Consider the following 20,000-nt stretch of genomic DNA (forward strand, 5'->3'; position numbering starts at 1 on the left):
ATGGGTAATGTGATGGGAATGGGGACAGCGAGATGTTGACCCTCATTTTATCATCGCTCGACTCCTGTCTGGCCAGGACAGGGAGGGCGTCGATGTTCTCCAATGGTGCGGCTCCACTCACGGGATGCCCGACCACCCAACGACGCAATAGCTCCGACTCGGAGACAGGGAATCCTAACCCGGGGCAGCTGCCTCGGGCTCCTCCACGACTTTCAGGGGTCCGGTTCGGACTTGCATTACGCTCCCAGCTACTAACCGTCGAGTGTTTTTCGCGGCTTTTCAGACTCCGGAAGTATGTGTGGTGTGATCCGGCCAATAGAGACTTGGGTCGTCAGCCTATCGGCACGCAGCCCTCGGCACCATGACCCACCCCTCCGTGGGGACCCACCTGTGCTTCCAACCAACCAACCATGCACTTATTTCCTCCCCTGGCTTGCTCCACACCTACTGAGGAGGGAGTGTTCAGGGCCGGGCTGACCGGGCCACAAACCAAGAACCTGGCCGAGGGTGAGATAAGCCGGGCCTACTTTACCGGTACTCCGCAACATCGACGGTTTTTGCATCGATCCTACTAAGGTCCCCCGCGCTTCCTAGGAGCCCTTCTGCTGGAAACCCCCGCGCGGACCTGGCCTCTCCGTGGCCAGAAACCGACGCGCCAGCCGGTAGCCACGCACGCCCCCGCGTGCAGAGGCTTTTTGATTTTCGAGCAGTTTTTGAGTCCAATTCCGTGAGTCCAACCTGATAATGAAACCAGGCCTGCCTCCGCACAGGCATCGGACCTCACGTGCGCGACTGGCCCACTCAGTCGCTTGGGAGTCGCTGCCACTCCCATGGGGTTTTGCATCCCCAGAGGACGGGCCCCGGCCAGCCCATCCCCACCGCTGTGCGTTGCACCGGAACAAAGCCTAGTAGCCGAAACTACACCGGCCCGTATCCGGTGGCAGGGGGGGCCACGGGCAGGCCGCACAGTCGGATTTCCCCCCCAGTAGATAGGGACAGTGGGAATCTCGTTAATCCATTCATGCGCGTCACTAATTAGATGACGAGGCATTTGGCTAGATACTAGAATTTCCCCGCATAGCGGAGTTAGGTGATCCCCCAAGGCAGTGTCAATTAACGTGGCTTGCCGTCGCCAAGCAGAAGAAGCGTGAGGCCTCGCCGTACTCGGCAACGTAGTCGCTTGACGGCGCGGCAAGTCACCAAGGTGTACCGCCGCGGTCGCTGATAGATATATTCTTGTACTAACAAAGAGTGTTAGGGCCTTGGGGGAAAAATGCCTATTAATAACAGCAGCGCATGACAAATTGGTGTTAAAACACTAAAATTCAACTAAAACCAATAAACCACTATAGAACTCTAAAAAAGCAACGTTAAAAGCTGGCTCAGTAATCGCCCCAAAATTAAAAGCAGGGGTCCAAACCGGGATTACTGGCTTAAAAACTCTAAAATCACTAAAATATGCTAAAATCACTAAAATCACTAAAAGTCGCAAGAGGTGTCTGGGGTTTGAAGCCTTCAAGTAACCAGCCGCGCAAAGCGGCTAAGCATAATAATGCTCCCTACTAGTGTTCTAGCGGACAGCCAGCCAAGGTCGGCCTTTGTTAGACCGAGAATCTCACCAACCCTGGCGGTGTCCCTGCACAACATTGATCGGGCTCCGAAGGCCATCCCCCAGAACTTTACCGTTTCACCTGGGAACCGAGGGCGGAGCTGTTCGTATTTTGCCGCCTTGTAGGCGCACATACTCTTAAGAATACCAACGTTGGTATCCCAGGTGACCGCAAAGTCAACGACATGGACCACCCCATCCTTCCGGACAATCATATCCGGGCGTAGTCTGGAGCCGCTTGGGGCTGTGAACGTTTTCTCCGTCTCGACTACAGCAGTGGGGTCTTTTTGGAGGATCATCCTTGCAACATTCTTAGCGATGAAGTTGTGGCGTTCGGTCCGCGGTAATGAAATGGTCTTGCACTCCTGCAGAATATGATACGTAGTTTCAGGAGCGCGCCCGCAGCGCCGGCAAAGACGGTCATCAGGATTCTCTGAATGTTTGTTGGACAGAGTCCTGGTTGGATACAGGTTTGTTCTCAACCGCAATGCTTTTATTTTGTCACCGTTCTTCATCAGGGAAGAGTTGTAAGAAAGCCAAGAATTTGCAGAGAACTGATCCTTAAAGTCGAACAGATCCTTGTTGGTATATTTCGCCTCCAGCCTCCCCCACCAGCGAACGGACCCTTTCTTAACGGCCGAGTTCAAATCTTTGTGGGAAGTAATCCCGTCGGGCACGCCAAACTGCTGTGCAATTTGGTTAAAAGACGCTTGGAGGACGTGCTCGAACAGGATATTTACAAAGTCATCTCCTAGGCGGATTAGGCGGCCTAGTACCTTCAGCTGAACGGCTTGGGCCACTCGCTGCAGTTGCAGGAGCCCAAGTCCGCCACATCTGGATGGCAACCACAGGTGTGTGTTCGGAAAACTGTGAGGAAGATGTAAGGCTTTTTTAACTATACCGCCTAGTAACTTGTCGGGGTGTCCAGCCTCGTTTCGGACGTTTAGTGAATTAGATGTAGTGTATAGAAAGGCTGGGATCACCAGTTGACGGAAGCAGTGAAGCTTCTGGAAGGGTTTCAGGCTAGCAATGCTAATGAGGTGCAACAGGGAACGTGCTTTCGTGGTTTGCACTTCAGGGAGTTTTGCTAGGTGTATTCCCAGTCCTAGGTATTTTATGGGTGTACCTTTAGCCACAGGTTGAACCTGTGCACAGCCAAGGGACACAGGCGGCAACTCATACCTGCAAGCTTTGGCGCAATGGTCATACCGCCAACCAAAGTATTGTGATTTGCATGGATTGAGGTGCAGCCCTGCATTCTGTAAGTATGACTCGGTCTTCCGAATCATAGCTTGGAGCCCTTCAAATGTGTCAGACACCAAAATCATATCATCGGCAAATGCTAGGGCGCTCAATGATGCACCCTGGAGGTGCACCCCAAGTCCAGAAGAATTCAACTGCTGAAGCAGAGGGTCCAAAACGCAGTTAAACAGAAATGGGGATAGTGGATCCCCCTGCTTTATGCCTCTTCGGAGGGGAACTCTTATATTGTCAGTCGTTCCGTCTGACCAGAAAGTGGTGGTCCCAAATCTATACATGTCCCGGATAAGAGAAATAAACCTTGTAGAAACCTTTCTTCCTTCTAGGGCAGCGAACAAGGCGTGATGTGAGACAGAATCGAAGGCTTTTTGTATGTCCAGACTAATAGCAAATAATGGACGGTGCAGCTTTTTCATTGTTCGCATGAGGGCTTGCAGCAGGAGCAAATTTGAGGACGTAGACTTGTCCTCAGAGAAACCGGCCTGAAACTTATGGAAATTATTTCCTGCTGATAACCTAGCCAGCACCATTTTCGCGAACACTCTGTAAAGAACGGGCGATATGGTAATTGGCCGGTAATCGCCCGGCGCAGCTGGTTTTGCACATTTTGGTATGAAGACTGTTCGCGAAACCTTCAAGTCGTACGGAACCACGCCAAAAGCATACCAATTGTTAAAAATTAGTACCAGCACTTCGGCTGGCACCTTCCTCAACTCAGTCACCGAGACCCCGTCAGGGCCTGGCGCTGATTTAGTAGCAAAGAGCCGTAGCGCCTTGGCCACCTCCTCAACTGAAAAGAGGTCTTCATTCACATCAGTCGCTATTTCCGACTAAATTCCAACTTGCACGGGAGCCGACTCGTTACCAAAGATAGGGTCGAACTCTTCGTGGAGTTTTGTGAGGGTGCAGCTAGGAGGGCGTCCCTCCAACAACAAAGCGTCCCCTAGAACAGAGGGGCCTAACTTATACAGCCGCTGATGTTCGCGGTATCTTGCGGCGCGACGTTGCTTTCTGTTGGGTGAGGCAACAGGAGCCTCAGCTTGCTGAGTATTCAAAGTCTTACTTTTGGGGGGACGACGACATACCTTAAAAAAATCCAAAATCAGGTTGATGTCAGTCATTCCCACAGGACCTGTACATAGTGCTGACGCCAAGGGCGCATTATCGAGACCAACGGATTGCAGAGCCTCGAGTGTATTGTTAAAGTCCAACTGTAGGGGAACCTGCATTGAAGCGTTCCAGAAGGGTGTTAGAACCGGGGGTTGTGTGGTAACCTGGGTGGCGAGATGTAGGGCTGCTCTGTAAGCCTCTGTGTGACGTGCATTAGCAATTGCCTGCACTGTTCGAGTCTTAAAGACTCGATGGAGGTCTGCGTTTATGGTTTTCGTTGGCCCTAAAGCAACTTCTGCATTCGCCAATGCGGCCAGGTCCGAAGACGTCCAACGGCAATGCGAATAACTGGGCCCCACAGGTCCGGTATCAGGCGATGCACTTGGCTGAACTTGCAAACACCTTTGGTCTAGAGAATTTAGCAATTCTTGTAATATGGATTTGTACTTGCTAGATCGACGAATGTGGTCGATAGCATCTTCCGTTCTGGTTTGAAACTTCTGAGAGAGAGTCGGTAACAACGGGTGGGTATCGCGGTATAAAACCTCCAGCCGGGCCAACTCCCGCAATTCTTGGTCTGACCAGCGTCCTCGTGTTGTTGCCACATATTGGCTACGGCCAGGTCCACTGCTGGACTCGTTTGGATTATGTGATGCAGTTGGCGGGCAATCATGCTGTTCAAGGTACACTTGGCTTATTGGGGTAAACAGGCCTTGGCTGAAGGCAGACTCAATCTGAACTTCGGAACCATGGGTTGCGAGAGCAGGCTGACTCGCATGAGCGTCAACCTGTACAGGAGCACTTGTGAATGTTGATGAAATATGACTAACGTCGCTAGATGCAATATGAGTGAGGGCATCTGTGGGCATTACATCTGGGGCAGAACTAGGCGTAGGCCCTAAGTTGACTGCCGCACTACTGGGAGAGTATGTTGGCTGATCCAAATCAGGTTGGAACAGTGGTGTAGAGGCAGCAGAAGCGGAAGCCACCACAGCAGTACTATGACTCAATTGGTCGGAATCGGCACCAGTGCCCACCTGTTGAGAACGTTTGGGTTTATTCCTCGCAGGGCATTTAGAACAATGTGAGGAGGCCTGTTGTGAATTTTTCCACTCTTTCTCACAGAAGACGCAACGCCACAAAAGCTGAATGTCATGGGCGGCGTAGTGGGTCTCTAATTTCGCCCGTGACGTGACCCTTGTGTTGCAAATGTGACAAACATGGGCCGTATCCTTAGACCCAGTTCTTTTACCAATGATAAAATCACGTACGTAGGTCGCCATGACCTTGCAATGACCCTACTAACCCTACTGACTACTAACCCTACTGATGACTGGAAAACTTAAAAAAAAGGGGGGGGGGGCTACCAGACCACTTCGTGGCCACCAGCACCAATGTCCAATTAGTGACAATGAATGTCAATGACAACCTTGTGATGGTACTAATGAGAACAGTGGTGAATAGGACTATTGACTCGCAATAGCCCAATGACCACAAAACCATTAACCCTAACGCTAACCACTAACCCTAACCCTAAAAAAAGGGAACCTTGGCAGTGAAAAGGACTATTTTCTGGCAATAGCTAGAGAAACTACTACTGACAACACTCGATCGGTGATGTACCACTTGGTGGTCACCAGCACTATGAATATTAATAGCGAATGGCAACTAATGGATGAGATCAATGATGTCAGTAATGAAGAACACCACAACGCTCCTGTGGGACACTGCAGAGAGTCATAGTTACTCCCGCCGTTTACCTGCGCTTTTTTGAATTTCTTTACGTTGACATTCAGAGCACTTAGCAGAAATCACATTGCGTCAGCACCAATGCTGGCCCTCGCAATGCTTTGTTTTAATTAGACAGTCGGATTCCCCCGGTCCGTGCCAGTTCTGAGTTGGCTGTTTTCTGCCGGCCGAAGCAAGAACCTCGGGCACGAAGCCCCCGGAACAAGCACAGCTGTGGCTTTCCACAGGAAGGTCCCGACGCTGGTCCGGGCTCGGCCGCACCGCTTTTGACGGCGGCGAGCCTCGCCCAGTCCCGGTGCAGTGCCATTCCTGCTTCTGGACCCCAGCCCGACCGGCTCAGCCCTCAGAGCCAATCCTTTTCCCAAGGTTACGGATCCGTTTTGCCGACTTCCCTTACCTACATTGGTCTAGAGACTAGAGGCTGTTCACCTTGGAGACCTGCTGCGGATATGGGTACGGTCCGGCACGAAAATCACACTCCCTCACTCGGATTTTCAAGGGCCGACAGGAGCGCACCGGACAGCGCAAGAGCCGCACTGCTCTACGGAGCCATCGTCCCTATCTCGGGGTGAACCCATTCCAGGGACTCGATCTCCTTACAGAGAAAAGAAAACTCTTCCCGGGGCTCCCATCGGCGTCTCCGAGCTGGTTTGCGTTGCCGCACTGGGCCCCGAAGGACCGATCTCCGTAGCCGGGTTCGGGACTGTTAACCCGATTCCCTTTCGGTTGCAGCGGGGCGTCTCCGATTCGACAGACAGAGCTGCACAAACGCGCCCGCTTCTGAAAGGATTTCTCCTTTCCCTAAGGACCGACTGACCCATGTTCAACTGCTGTTCACATGGAACCCTTCTCCACTTCAGTCCTCAAGGTTCTCACTTGAGTATTTGCTACTACCACCAAGATCTGCACCAGCGGCGGCTCCAGGCGGGCTCGCGCCCGACACCTTCAACGCCCACCGCTGCGGCCCTCCTACTCGTCGCGGCTTAGCACCCCCACTGTTCGTGCTACTCTGCCAGCGACGGCCGGGGATAGGCGCGACGCTAGAGCGCCATCCATTTGCGGGGCTAGTTGCTTCGGCAGGTGAGTTGTTACACACTCCTTAGCGGATTCCGACTTCCATGGCCACCGTCCTGCTGTCTTAAGCAACCAACACCCTTCATGTTTTCTCATGAGCGTCCCGACTCGGGCGCCTTACCCCGGCGTTTGGTTCATCCCACAGCGCCAGTTCTGCTTACCAAAAGTGGCCCACTTGGCACTCTCATCGCAGCGGGAGGCCTCAACCCAGAAGGCCTCCCGTACACCCATTGAAAGTTTGAGAATAGGTTGAGGACGTTTCGACCCCAATGCCTCTAATCTTTCGCTTTACCAGGTGTGACTGCTCTCCCATCGAGCGCCAGCTATCCTGAGGGAAACTTCGGAGGGAACCAGCTACTAGATGGTTCGATTGGTCTTTCGCCCCTATACCCGGATCGGACGATCGATTTGCACGTCAGAATCGCTTCGGACCTCCACCAGAGTTTCCTCTGGCCTCGTCCTGCCCGGGCATAGTTCACCATCTTTCGGGTGCCAACGTGTGCGCTCTCGCTCCGCCCCGGCGACAAGTGATCGCCTGGGACGGGCCGTTGCTGCGCCCGAACCCCTGTGCGGTCCGGGATCGCAACGCGGCCCGCGAAGGGCCTTCACGTTTCATTGCGCCATTGGGTTTCGAGAGACCCATTGACTCGCGCACATGTTAGACTCCTTGGTCGGTGTTTCAAGACGGGTCGGGTGGGTTACCGACCTACTCGCCGCAAACCACGATAGCGCCTCCGCGGGAGAACTCCCCGCTCGCCCGGCTTCTCGCCGCCAGCCCGCCGCCACGGGACCAACCCGGACAACGAGAGGCGACAAGCTTGCCCAGCGGGTCCTCCGCTCCGATTCCAGAGGGCGTCATCGTTCGGGCCTCCCGACAGCCGGGAGAAGCCCATGGGGCCTGGACGGGGTGACGAACTCTTCGTGCACGGCAAGGTATAACTCCCGCGAACTGTCCCCGAGGGGACGAGCAGGGCACCTCCAGAGCCGGACTCAAAGTCGTACTTTTCCCATTGACCCGCGTCCGTCGCGGCGTTCTACCGGCGGTGGAAAGTGCGCACCCCGGAGACCGCGTCCGCGCACTGGCAGCCGGAACAGCCCCCCGAGAGGAGCCGTTTACCCGACGCCGCCAGCTCGGCAGTCGTCCGGAGACTGAATCCCACCGCTTTCGAGCTTCGAGGGCCCACCCGTTTTACTCTAAGCGGTTTCACGTACTCTTGAACTCTCTCTTCAAAGTTCTTTTCAACTTTCTCTCACGGTACTTGTTGACTATCGGTCTCTCGGTCGTATTTAGCCTTTGATGGAGTTTACCACCCACTTAGGGCTGCACTCTCAAGCAACCCGACTCGCGAGAGGCTTCGTCCCGGGCGCGCAACGGCGGAGACGGGCCTGGCACCCACTCTGGGACAAGCCCCTGTCAGGGGGACTTGCACCGTCGCAAACTCCCGGGAACGTTGCCTCCCATAGACCACATTTCCCGACCGCCTGCAAGGACGGGGGATTCGGTGCGGGGCTAGGTCCCGTTTCGCTCGCAGCTACTCAGGGAATCCCTGTTGGTTTCTTTTCCTCCGCTTAGTGATATGCTTAAATTCAGCGGGTTGTCTCGCCTGATCTGAGGTCGACACAGATGTGCGCTCTCGCGTTCGATTCCGGCGCGGTCCAGCGCGCGCGCGCGTCCTTCCCCAATCGTCCGGCCGACGCCTTCCGCCCATTCCCCGCTCACAGTCGGCAGCACCCTCGGCGACTGCGAGCGAGACTGGAAGGCGCCGCTGGCCGGCGCTCGGGACCGCGCGCATGCGGTTTGCGCGGATAACGCAGAGAGTTTCGAGCCCCCGACCGCCGCGGCCGAATTTTTCCCTGCCGCACCTCTCTTTCCCTCGAGAGAGCGACCTCGGCCTGGCGTAGGGGCATCGTCAAGTTTTGCGTCGCCCCCGCCCCAACTGGAGTGGCCCAGTTTTTCTCGGGGCAGAGACTGCGAAGAACTTAGACCGACGGCGGACTGCGCTCGCAACGAGATCGCGTCCGTTCGACCCTTACTCGACTTTGCGCCCGTTCGAGGAGGCGGTCCCTTTGCATCGGGTCCGGGGGGACCCCTTCGTCACCGCGCCACGGCGCGCCTCTGCGCTTCGCCCGAAACTGCCGCGCACGAAACGCTTTCGCGCGCCTGTCGCCTCCCCGCACCCCGCGCGAGATCTCCCTTCTTCTCGCGCGGGAGTGCCCGGACAGGGCGCTCCCGTCTCTGCGTTTCTCGCAGCAGTTCGGCTACACGTACGCGGGCCAGCGGGCAACGCTTTGCCGCCCGTCCACACGGCCTCGTCTCCCGTTGGGACCGCGCTTTCCCTGCAGGTAATCCCTTCCTGCGGCGGTCGCCTTCGGAGGCCAGACGCTCTACGGCTAGCAGCCGCCGTCCCGCGTTACGTCGTCTGCGCAGGGCGACCCGACTCGGCCGCTTGGAGCGCGGCTGAAGGGTTCGACCCACTCTCCTCTTTCGCAAAGTCTTTCGAGGGATCTTCGGCGTTTCGTACAGAGCCGTCCTCTTTGCCGACACGGTCAAAACGAGTCGCCGGCCGCGCCATCCCCGGGCGCCGGCGTCTCTCTTGATATATGATCCGACCCTCAGACAGACGAACCCAAGGGAAGACCCAAGGGCGCAATGTGCGTTCGAAGAATCAGTGCTCAGTGTGTCCTGCAATTCACACCAAGTCTCGCAGCTGGCTGCGTTCTTCATCGACTCGAGAACCGAGTGATCCACCGCTTAGAGTCGTGCATTTGGTTTGTTCAATTCCGTACAGTACAACCAGGGTTTTAGGCACCGGGCTCCTCCCCTGGCCTCCCCGACTGCAGTTTCGTCCGACAATTCCACGTTCCAGCAGCCGTCCGTTCGGCATGCTTGCGCGGTGCCTCAAAGCCGAGGCGAGCAAGGTCTCTTCGAAGCTTGTGTGCGACAATGGCTTGCGCGTCGCTAGAGACGACGAGGCATTTGGCAACCCTAAGGCAGACGTGCAACGGCGCTCTCAAGTTCCGGTCTTCGCTGGTGCCGTTTTTTTTTGCTGTTCACGGTTTGCTGTTCAGCCCGTTTTCTTTAAGCGGTCCCACGGGTCCGACGACCATCGGTTCACCAGGAAGCACACCGGTAACTTCGTCATCAATTGGGCAATAACACAGAGCTTTTGCGCCGTTCCCCGAGCACGTTTGTTCTGCCGTTGTGTTCGCAGCGACGTCACCCGCGGACTCCCAAGCAGCGGTAGCTCTGTGTGGACGGTTCTCTGCCGCCCACCGCTGCGCCCTCTTTGGGGAAGGGGTCATCTTTCGCTCAGAAATGCCCCTCGAGTCCGCCGCCCCAAGGGTGCGCCCTCGTGCTGCGCCCTATCCGACCATTTCGCCACATCATTGCTTCGCTTAAGAGACAGGCACCGCCTAGCCGTGGCTACGCAGCGCGTACTTGGACAGCCGCCAGACGGGCGTTCGTCAGATAACTCCCGCAACAGGAGTCCACCGGCCACAGTGCCATGGACGGCGTTTCGGTATCGCACCGGCAGACTACTCGAAGGCTGGGAAGGACGAAGCAGCAGGAGAACCCCGCTGCCGCAGGTGCGTTCAAAATGCGGGATTACAACCCCTCGTCCCTTTTTTTCCCGGTGCCTCCTTTCGCCCCGCCGGCACGGCTTCAGACATCGCGCCCGCACTGCGAGACCTCTTGCGGCGGCCGTTCCTTATAAGTACTGGGCCGCACGCGTCCCGCCGCGCGCGCGTTGTTGCGAAGAGTTGCTTTTCCGGAGCCGGCGAGCCGCGTTTCCTCTCGTACTCCGCAGCAGCCGCCGCCGTTCCCTTGGCGGCGGGCAAGCCTTTCCCTCGGCCAGCCTACCGACTCCGTCGCGACTCTCATGAGTTAGCGAGCAGCGTTTCCTCTCGTACTCCGCAGCAGCCGCCGCCGTTCCCTTGGCGGCGGGCCGGCCTTTCCCTCGGCCGGCCTACCGACTCGGTCGCAACTCTAACGAGAGCCAGCGAGCTGCGGTTCCTTTCGTACTTCGCAGCAGCCGCCGCCGTTCCCTTGGCAGCGGGCCGGCCTTTTCCTTCGGCCAGCCTAACGGCTGCGTTCGAGTCTCTCCGACAAAGAGTGTCGAAGACCGAAAGCCCACCAGATTGGTGCGTTACGCCGTTCGAACCCACGGAAGCAGTCCGTCCGACATTCCCTTGGTGACGGACCTCCGCTGGGCGTAACAATTTTTGCAGAGATGCGGCATCAGAATCTCGCAACTCCGCGGTTGAGGCCTTCCCCCGCTTATAAGCGGGGGCGGCGCCGGGTGTGACAAGCACAATCCGGTAATGATCCTTCCGCAGGTTCACCTACGGAAACCTTGTTACGACTTTTACTTCCTCTAAATGATCAAGTTTGGTCATCTTTCCAACAGACCGGCGCAACCGAAAGGCCGCGCCGGACATCGGTCCGAAGACCTCACTAAATCATTCAATCGGTAGTAGCGACGGGCGGTGTGTACAAAGGGCAGGGACGTAATCAACGCGAGCTTATGACTCGCGCTTACTGGGAATTCCTCGTTCAAGGGGAACAATTGCAAGCCCCTATCCCAATCACGAAGGAAGTTCCACGGGTTACCCAGTCTTTTCAGACAGGGATAAAGACACGCTGCTTCCTTCAGTGTAGCGCGCGTGCGGCCCCGGACATCTAAGGGCATCACACACCTGTTATTGCTCTGTTTCGTGCGGCTAGGAGCCGCTTGTCCCTCTAAGAAGGTTGTAAGGTGCTGGGAACCCCGCACCTATTTAATAGGCTAGAGTATCGTTCGTTATCGGAATTAACCAGACAAATCGCTCCACCAACTAAGAACGGCCATGCACCACCATCCACCGAATCAAGAAAGAGCTCTCAATCTGTCAATCCTCCCAGTGTCCGGGCCGGGTAAGTTTTCCCGTGTTGAGTCAAATTAAGCCGCAGGCTCCACCACTGGTGGTGCCCTTCCGTCAATTCCTTTAAGTTTCAGCTTTGCAACCATACTTCCCCCGGAACCCAAATACTTTGGTTTCCGGAAGCTGCCCGCCGAGTCATTTGAGTAACTCAGGCGGATCGCTGGTTGGCATCGTTTATGGTCAGAACTAGGGCGGTATCTGATCGCTTTCGAACCTCTGACTTTCGTTCTTGATCAAAGAAAACATTCTTGGCAAATGCTTTCGCAGTAGTTCGTCTTGCGACGGTCCAAGAATTTCACCTCTAGAGCCGCAATACGAATGCCCCCGTCTGTCCCTCTTAATCATTACCCCGTATTCCAAAAACCAACAGAACAGAAACGGGGTCTTGTTCTATTATTTCATGCAAGTTTATTCAGGCGACTCGCCTGCGTTGAGCACTCTAATTTTTTCAAAGTAAAAGCGCAGGCCTCCTCGAGACGCACCAATGAAGGGCACCAAGAGAGGACCGGCATGATGTTCAGTCCGAGCCGTCGCATCGCGTAGATGCACTACTCGTCTGGAACTGAGATCCAACTACGAGCTTTTTAACCGCAGCAGCTTTAGTATACGCTATTGGAGCTGGAATTACCGCGGCTGCTGGCACCAGACTTGCCCTCCAATTGATCCTCGTTAAAGGATTTAGAGTGTACTCATTTCAATTACGGGGCCTCAAAAGAGTCCCGTATTGTTATTTTTCGTCACTACCTCCCCGTGCCGGGAGTGGGTAATTTGCACGCCTGCTGCCTTCCTTGGATGTGGTAGCCGTTTCTCAGGCTCCCTCTCCGGAATCGAACCCTGATTCTCCGTTACCCGTAACAACCATGGTAGGCAAGTAACCTACCATCGAAAGTTGATAAGGCAGACACTTGAAAGAAACGTCGCCGGCTCATGGCCATGCGATCAGCACAAAGTTATCCAGAGTCACCACAGAGTACGGGCAGAACCCGATGGGTCTTGGTCTAATAAAAGCGCCCGTCAGCCAAAGGCCTTCAGGCTCAATGCATGTATTAGCTCTAGAATTGCCACAGTTGTCCAAGTAGAAAGAAACGATCTAAGGAACCATAACTGATTTAATGAGCCATTCGCGGTTTCGCCTTATTTCGGCATGTACATAGACATGCATGGCTTAATCTTTGAGACAAGCATATGATTACTGGCAGGATCAACCAGATAGATGCATAGGCAAACCCTTGTCGCTCCTCAAGGGAGCCCTGTCGCGGCCGATCGGGGCCCCTCTCACCCCTCTGCGCGCGACGCGCATCTTTTTCGCGGCAGCTCTCGCTGCCCGTGCATCGTTCGAGCTCGCTGCGGCATCCGACCCGAAGGCCCGGTTATCACCGCGCGGCAAGAGAGCACGCGCCCTTAGGCAAAGCATTTGTAACGCGCCCACCAGTGCGCACGCGGCCGCTAGGGCCGCGGCGTTCAGGCTCTGGACGGCGCTTGCTGCGTAGCCGAGACGGCCTAGCCGCCAGACGACGGGACACGCCCGCGTCTTCGGCGCAGGCGCACGGAATCGAGTCTGGGTAGCACGGAACACACTTCGTAACACGTGGGAACAGCGTCGTCCGACAACCAGCCCCTATCGCAGACGCGGATGAGGCTGCAGACGAATGCCGTGGGGTCCACGGGACGGGGACACGCTGGGCACGAGGCCGCATATCAAGACCCGTACGGCGCGCGCGCGCTCGGGCGCACGCCACCGACAGTGCCACAAGGACCCCCATATAGTAGCAGCGATAAGTACCCAGACCTCCGTGGGTTGGTAAGTGGCCGTACTCGTGCCGATCTCGCCGTAAATTTGGCGCAAATCGTGCGCGCCCATCGGGCGGCATCGCGGCGCGCGCGTTTCGCGGCGCCCCGCGCGAGCCGAACTCGTAAACTTTGCCGTGGCGCTTGGCGCCGTGCTCGAGGCGCCTTCGCCGCAAGAGCCGCGCAAATCGTGCGGCACCCATCGGCGGCATCGGGGCGCGCGCGTTTCGCGGCGCCCCGCGCGAACCGAACTCGTGGACTTTGCCGTGGCGCTATCGGCCCCTCTGTCGGTACCGCGGTTCCGCCGCGGGACCTGGCCAAATCGCGGGCGCGGCAGCGCAGGCCGGCATCGCGGCGCACCACACGAGCCGTACTCGTGGCGCTTTCGGATCAAGTGTAGCACAAATCGTGCAAATGCCATGGGCCGAGGTCACCAAATGCACAAATGCGCCTCCGGGGCGTCGAGAGCCGCGTTTCGGACTTCGCCGACGAAGCGCGCACTCTACGCCTCCGCGTCTGCCGCGGCGGTATGTACCCAGACCTCCGTGGGTTGGTAAGTGGCCGTACTCGTGCCGATCTCGCCGTAAATTTGGCGCAAATCGTGCGCGCCCATCGGGCGGCATCGCGGCGCGCGCGTTTCGCGGCGCCCCGCGAGAGCCGAACTCGTGGACTTTGCCGTGGCGCTTGGCGCCGTGCTCGAGGCGCCTTCGCCGCAAGAGCCGCGCAAATCGTGCGGCACCCATCGGCGGCATCGGGGCGCGCGCGTTTCGCGGCGCCCCGCGCGAACCGAACTCGTGGACTTTGCCGTGGCGCTATCGGCCCCTCTGTCGGTACCGCGGTTCCGCCGCGGGACCTGGCCAAATCGCGGGCGCGGCAGCGCAGGCCGGCATCGCGGCGCACCACACGAGCCGTACTCGTGGCGCTTTCGGATCAAGTGTAGCACAAATCGTGCAAATGCCATGGGCCGAGGTCACCAAATGCACAAATGCGCCTCCGGGGCGTCGAGAGCCGCGTTTCGGACTTCGCCGACGAAGCGCGCACTCTACGCCTCCGCGTCTGCCGCGGCGGTATGTACCCAGACCTCCGTGGGTTGGTAAGTGGCCGTACTCGTGCCGATCTCGCCGTAAATTTGGCGCAAATCGTGCGCGCCCATCGAGCGGCATCGCGGCGCGCGCGTTTCGCGGCGCCCCGCGCGAGCCGAACTCGTGGACTTTGCCGTGGCGCTATCGGCCCCTCTGTCGGTACCGCGGTTCCGCCGCGGGACCTGGCCAAATCGCGGGCGCGGCAGCGCGGCCGGCATCGCGGCGCACCACACGAGCCGTACTCGTGGACTTTGCCGCCGCGCTAAACGCCGTACTCGAGGCGCTTTCGGATCAAGTGTCGCACAAATCGTGCGCGAACTCGTGCAAATGCCATGGGCCGAGGTCGCCAAAAGCACAAATGCGCCTCCGGGGCGGCGAGAGGCGCGTTTCGGACTTCGCCGACGATGCGCGCACTCTACGCCTCCGCGTCTGCCGCGGCGGTATGCCCCCCTTATATATGCAGCGATAAGTACCCAGACCTCCGCGGGTCGGCCGGGGCGGCCTCTCTTGAACTGCTATAACTCCGCCGGGCGACGCACTAGAGTAGCGCAAAAGGTATCAAATTCTTCGTCTTTTAGAGGGCTATACGCTGATGTAAAAATTGTACGGCCCGACTTAACGGGACTAGCGCGAAGTTTGTAAATGTCGTTGGACCCTGCCCGAGCCAGACAGCCTAAACGCCCGTATCTTGGGATAGATAAAAAGCACAGAGGCGAAGAGGGTGGCAAAAGCTTCGCGCTTTCCAGCCCAATACGCCGATGCAAAATTCGCACGCCTCCAATGCCTGGTACGGCCGCAAAAAATTCTCAAACGTTACCGGGGCGAGGAGTCCTTTGTGCAGGGGCGAGCGCTTATCGCTTGTATCTTTCGATGGGGCAAGAAGAGAGAGGCGAATGTGGCACCAAACGATTTGCCGCTCCGAGACCTATCCTGCGATGGAAAAGTCGTGCGCCTCCGATTTGCGGGAGAGCGGCAAAAACTTGAAAACTCTATCGCGTCCGCCCCAGGCGAGACCGCCTGAACGCCTCTATCTTCGGCTAGTGAAGAAGCAGGCGGACGAGTTTGAGTTTGAATTTATTTCCACAAACAAGGAGATACAATTGTTGTGAGAGATACAAGGGGATAAAGCTTCTCAGGGTCAGCTTGACCGACCACAGTGCCGTTACAGAGGCTGCAGCAGGGCGGAAGTGAAGGCTTATAAATGAACCAGGGTTAAAACAAATTCAAAACAAGAAACCCAAAAAGATACAATTGCAACAGTAAAAGAAAAAGAAAACGCCGTACACCGCTTATTACAGAAAGACATAGAGGCGCACAAAAATATCTCAGGCAGGTTTCTCAAAAAACAAAACAAAAACATGTGAGCACGTCGATGTCACATCGAGTAATGTCATTTAGTGACTTCGGCAACCTGTAGCTTACCATTTGTTGACCACAATTAGTTCGCTTGCGAGAAACACACCAAGTCTCCGGATGCTGGAGTAGTGTAGGGGGCAACGCGTATTTTTTTTAATTTTCTTTTTTTTATTCACGAAAGTCCGACAACACAGTGCCTTGGTGCAGAGGGCAGACGAACGGCGAAAATCAATCCGCCTGACTGGGCCCTATGCACCACTCGAACGCAACAGCAAGGAGCACTTATATACACACACAGATACACGTTATAATGACCACAATAATTGTAGAGCACAACTTTCAAGTATAAACGTTCATTCCATTCTTATTACTCAGAAAACGCGTCTAAAAAATCGCAGAAAAGGACAGTGCAAGAGAAGACAAATCAAACATAACTATAGAAACTGAATGCGTGCCTAGAAAAAAAAAAAATATCAGAACAGACCAATGTGGAAGACTGGGCGAGTTGGTAGGTAGTCATTCTAGAAAAAAACAGCGCACACAGGACAGGGACCAAGGGAAGAACCGACGACACGAGCGCTGACTTTCAACTTATTTTCTTAAGCGGAAAGTGAACACTATATTTAGGAAGGAAGTAGCAGGTACAATCAGAGGCAGTCAACGTCAAAGAGGTGTAAATGGCCGATAAAATCGATAAAACCGTAAGGGGTGATGATAAAACAAGATAAAACTCAACAGATGACAAGCCATGGTGTAAAGAACGCTAAGACACGTGAGTAACACGTACAATGCCATGAATAACAAAAAACCGAATACAATCAACAAGTGGAAGGCATCTGAAGGTGTGAACAAAAGCAGTGTGAACAAAATTTAACAACTGACATGCGCTTGAAACGGATAACCAGGCACATAACTCACACATTCATCCGTTTTCTTTTTTCTTTTCTTGAGAGGTACGCCACTTCTTTTTCTGATAAAACTACACATGGCGCACTGACGCAGTTGTATTTATTGGATTTTATGTTGAAGGCTTCCCTACTTATTTGATCCGAGTGGCTTCATATGATTTTACAGTTTTCAAATTCAGGATGACAAGCACTGCAAATGTCTGTACAAGGCTTTCTCGAGTTACTTTCAAGGTACCTGTCCTCAACCTACTGTGCATGGAACGAGCACATTTACCTGCAAAAATCTGGAATACCCATAGGATCATGTTTCGCACCCATTCTCAATGACATTTTTCTGGCGTCTACAGACAGGACCTTGGCTTCCATCCTTCCCAGCTCATCTGTTATAAGGACGTTTCGGTATGTCGATGATTATCTCGTGGTCATAAATAGCCACAGGCAGGCGTTCCACTCAGACCTTCAGAATATTTTGCATACTTTCACTTCGACCATGTTCCCTGTAATCGTAACTCACGAGGTGCCAGGAGACAGCACTATCAGATTTCTTGACATCAAGCTGCAGTTCCAGGTCCATCACATTAGTTGGAACTATGAACCACGTAATAAGAAACCGGTGATTCATTACCATTCAGCACATTCGAAATTAGTGAAGAGAGCAATCGCGAGTCTTTGCATGTCTAACGCGCTCAAAAGGTCATGTCCTCACAGCATGCTTTCCAGCTTTGACACACAACGCAAATAGGTTATTAGGGGCAGGCTATCCCAATCACCTGTTCATCTCCGTCGCCCAGAAGCTTCAAAAGCGGGTGAAAGGAAAAGAAAGGATAAATGAAGGAGGTAGAGACAAAGAAAAAAAGAAACAAAAAGTCGCAGTGATCCCTTATCTCCACGCTCTGTCCCATAATCTTAAAGAAGTCATGAATAAAGCAAAGGTGAAGGTGGTGTTTTCAGCTCCGGAAAAGCTTGCAAATATCTGCAACCGCGTTAACCCTCCTTCCAAGACAGCAAGAACATGCAGCAAAAAACATCGTAAACAATTCGTACCGTGTCAGAAGGAAGTAATTCATTCAATACCTTTACCTTGCGGAGACAAATATATTGGTCAGACGGGCAGATGTAGTAATGACCGATTGCGGGAACGTAATAAAGATGTGGAAAAGGGGGTGAAAGGACATATAGCAGCCCGCATAGGAATTTGCAGTGCTTGTCATCCTGAATTTGAAAACTGCAAAATCATAGAAAGCCACCCGGATCAAATAACTAGGGAAGCCTTCAACATAAAATCCAATAAATACAACTGCGTCAGTGCGCCATCTGTAGTTTTATCAGAAAAAGAAGTGGCGTACCTCTCAAGAAAAGAAAAAAAAGAAAACGGATGAATGTGTGAGTTATGTGCCTGGTTATCCGTTTCAAGCGCATGTCAGTTGTTAAATTTTGTTCACACTGCTTAAATCCTTGTCACCTTCACATGCCTTCCACCTGTTGATTGTATTCGGTTTTTTGTTATTCAAGGCACTGTACGTGTTATTCACGTGTCTTAGCGTTTTTATGGTTCTTTACACCATGGCTTGTCATCTGTTGAGTTTTATCTTGTTTTATCTTCACCCCTTAACGGTTTTATCGATTTTATCGGCCATTTACACCGCTTTGACGTTGACTGCCTCTGATTGTATCTGCTACTTCCTTCCTATATATAGTGTTCACTTTCCGCTTAATAAAACCAGTTGTAAGTCAGCGCTCGTGTCGTCGGTTCTTCCCTTGGTCCCTGTCCTGTGTGCGCTGTTTTTTCTAGAATCAGAACAGAGCATTACAAGAGCCGACACAGATGCAACATATGTGTAGAAACTAACTGTGTACCTACCAAGAAAATTAAAACAAATGTGCTAAAGATATAAGTAGGAAAAATAAAATAAAAAAACTATAGTGCATTTCCCAGGAAGTGACTTTTCGCTCGCTTACGAAAAGCAGACAGGGAAAGATGAATTAAATCGGGATGGGTTCCAGTTCAAATGCTGCGTAGCAGAGTTGGTTCTGTTTCTTGGTTTCTGTATATTTGTGCGTCTAAACCCATATCATTGGTGAATTTGGAAAAAAAAACAAAAAACATTGTTGTCGATTGGCTACGAGTTCCAGGAATGCCGCCCGACACTGTCGCTGGCAGTGTAACGTTTGTATAGGTAGTACTCGCTGAAGTAGGAATATGTGGAGTCATATCTTGAGAAATTTTCAACAAAGCGAATAGATCTCTTTTGCAATAAAAAGGGCATTTCAAGATTGCATTTCCCAGTGACTCCCCAGATAAGCGAACAATAGCGAAACCTGGAATGAACTGCACTGAAATAAAGCTGGCGCCAAAATGTCCGTTGGTAAGCGACATCAAACTCTCCAAATGTTGAAAAGTGTTTGTTCGTTACATTGGCGAGAGCTTCGCCTCTTAGTACCCCCCGCCCCTGTTTAGATATCGTCAACCGGGATTTCTGTTTGCGGTATTTTGTAGAGTTTCCTCTACAGTACGCCAGGTGTTTTGCGGATCGCAGTGAATTCGTTAGAACCTTCCACTGCAGTGATGAATTCGAGATTTATATTTGTCCGAACCTAATTTATTCCTATCTTATTTATGCTGTTCTAGAATTGACAGCTCTCTCGTTTATTATTTTTTTTTAAATATGCCAAACAGGTGATTTAGGCCTCTTATGCGCTTTACTAAAGCAGAAGTTTTTCGCAAGTTTTTGGCGCTTTTTTGCCCTTGGTTAACATTGCTACAGTAAAAGCGCAGCTCTATTATTTTTTGCGACTACATTAGGGTCAATTTCGCAAAGACAGTACACATTGGAGACCATGTGTTCATTTTTTTTTTCCTGTGTTACAGGCTGAACCGAGGTGTAGTGATTTGTGCACGCCATCTTGGAATAAAGCAAGAGGTGGTCACTAAAATCACTTAGCAAGACACCTGGGTCCTGTTCGTCGCAATTAGTCAAGCATGAATCAATTAGGGTCTCACCCGACCCCAAGTAGCACGTGTAGACGCATTAACAATGTTAGAGAAACCATGTAATGAAATGATGTCGAGAAAGTCACTTGTTGCCGCTGATTGTTCCAACACATGTTATGGTAAAATCGGCCATAATTACAATTGGTTTC

At 53.6% G+C, this 20,000-nt stretch overlaps 2 non-coding genes and 1 pseudogene across 2 annotated transcripts; all 3 read right to left on the bottom strand.

The window, feature by feature from the left end:
- LOC144111612 (large subunit ribosomal RNA) overlaps nt 1-8,420 on the bottom strand; it is an 11,149-nt pseudogene extending 2,729 nt beyond the window's left edge.
- Nucleotides 8,421-9,409: 989 nt separating this feature from the next.
- LOC144111677 (5.8S ribosomal RNA) lies at nt 9,410-9,562 on the bottom strand. The gene has a single exon (XR_013310135.1). It is a non-coding gene; the product is annotated as a 5.8S ribosomal RNA (ribosomal RNA).
- A 1,561-nt stretch (nt 9,563-11,123) lies between these two features.
- LOC144111581 (small subunit ribosomal RNA) lies at nt 11,124-12,937 on the bottom strand. The gene has a single exon (XR_013310108.1). It is a non-coding gene; the product is annotated as a small subunit ribosomal RNA (ribosomal RNA).
- Between the last annotated feature and the right edge of the window lie 7,063 nt (nt 12,938-20,000).

The sequence above is a fragment of the Amblyomma americanum genome, chromosome 11 (assembly GCF_052857255.1).
Source record: "Amblyomma americanum isolate KBUSLIRL-KWMA chromosome 11, ASM5285725v1, whole genome shotgun sequence".
In the NCBI taxonomy this organism is placed as follows: Eukaryota; Metazoa; Arthropoda; class Arachnida; order Ixodida; family Ixodidae; genus Amblyomma; species Amblyomma americanum.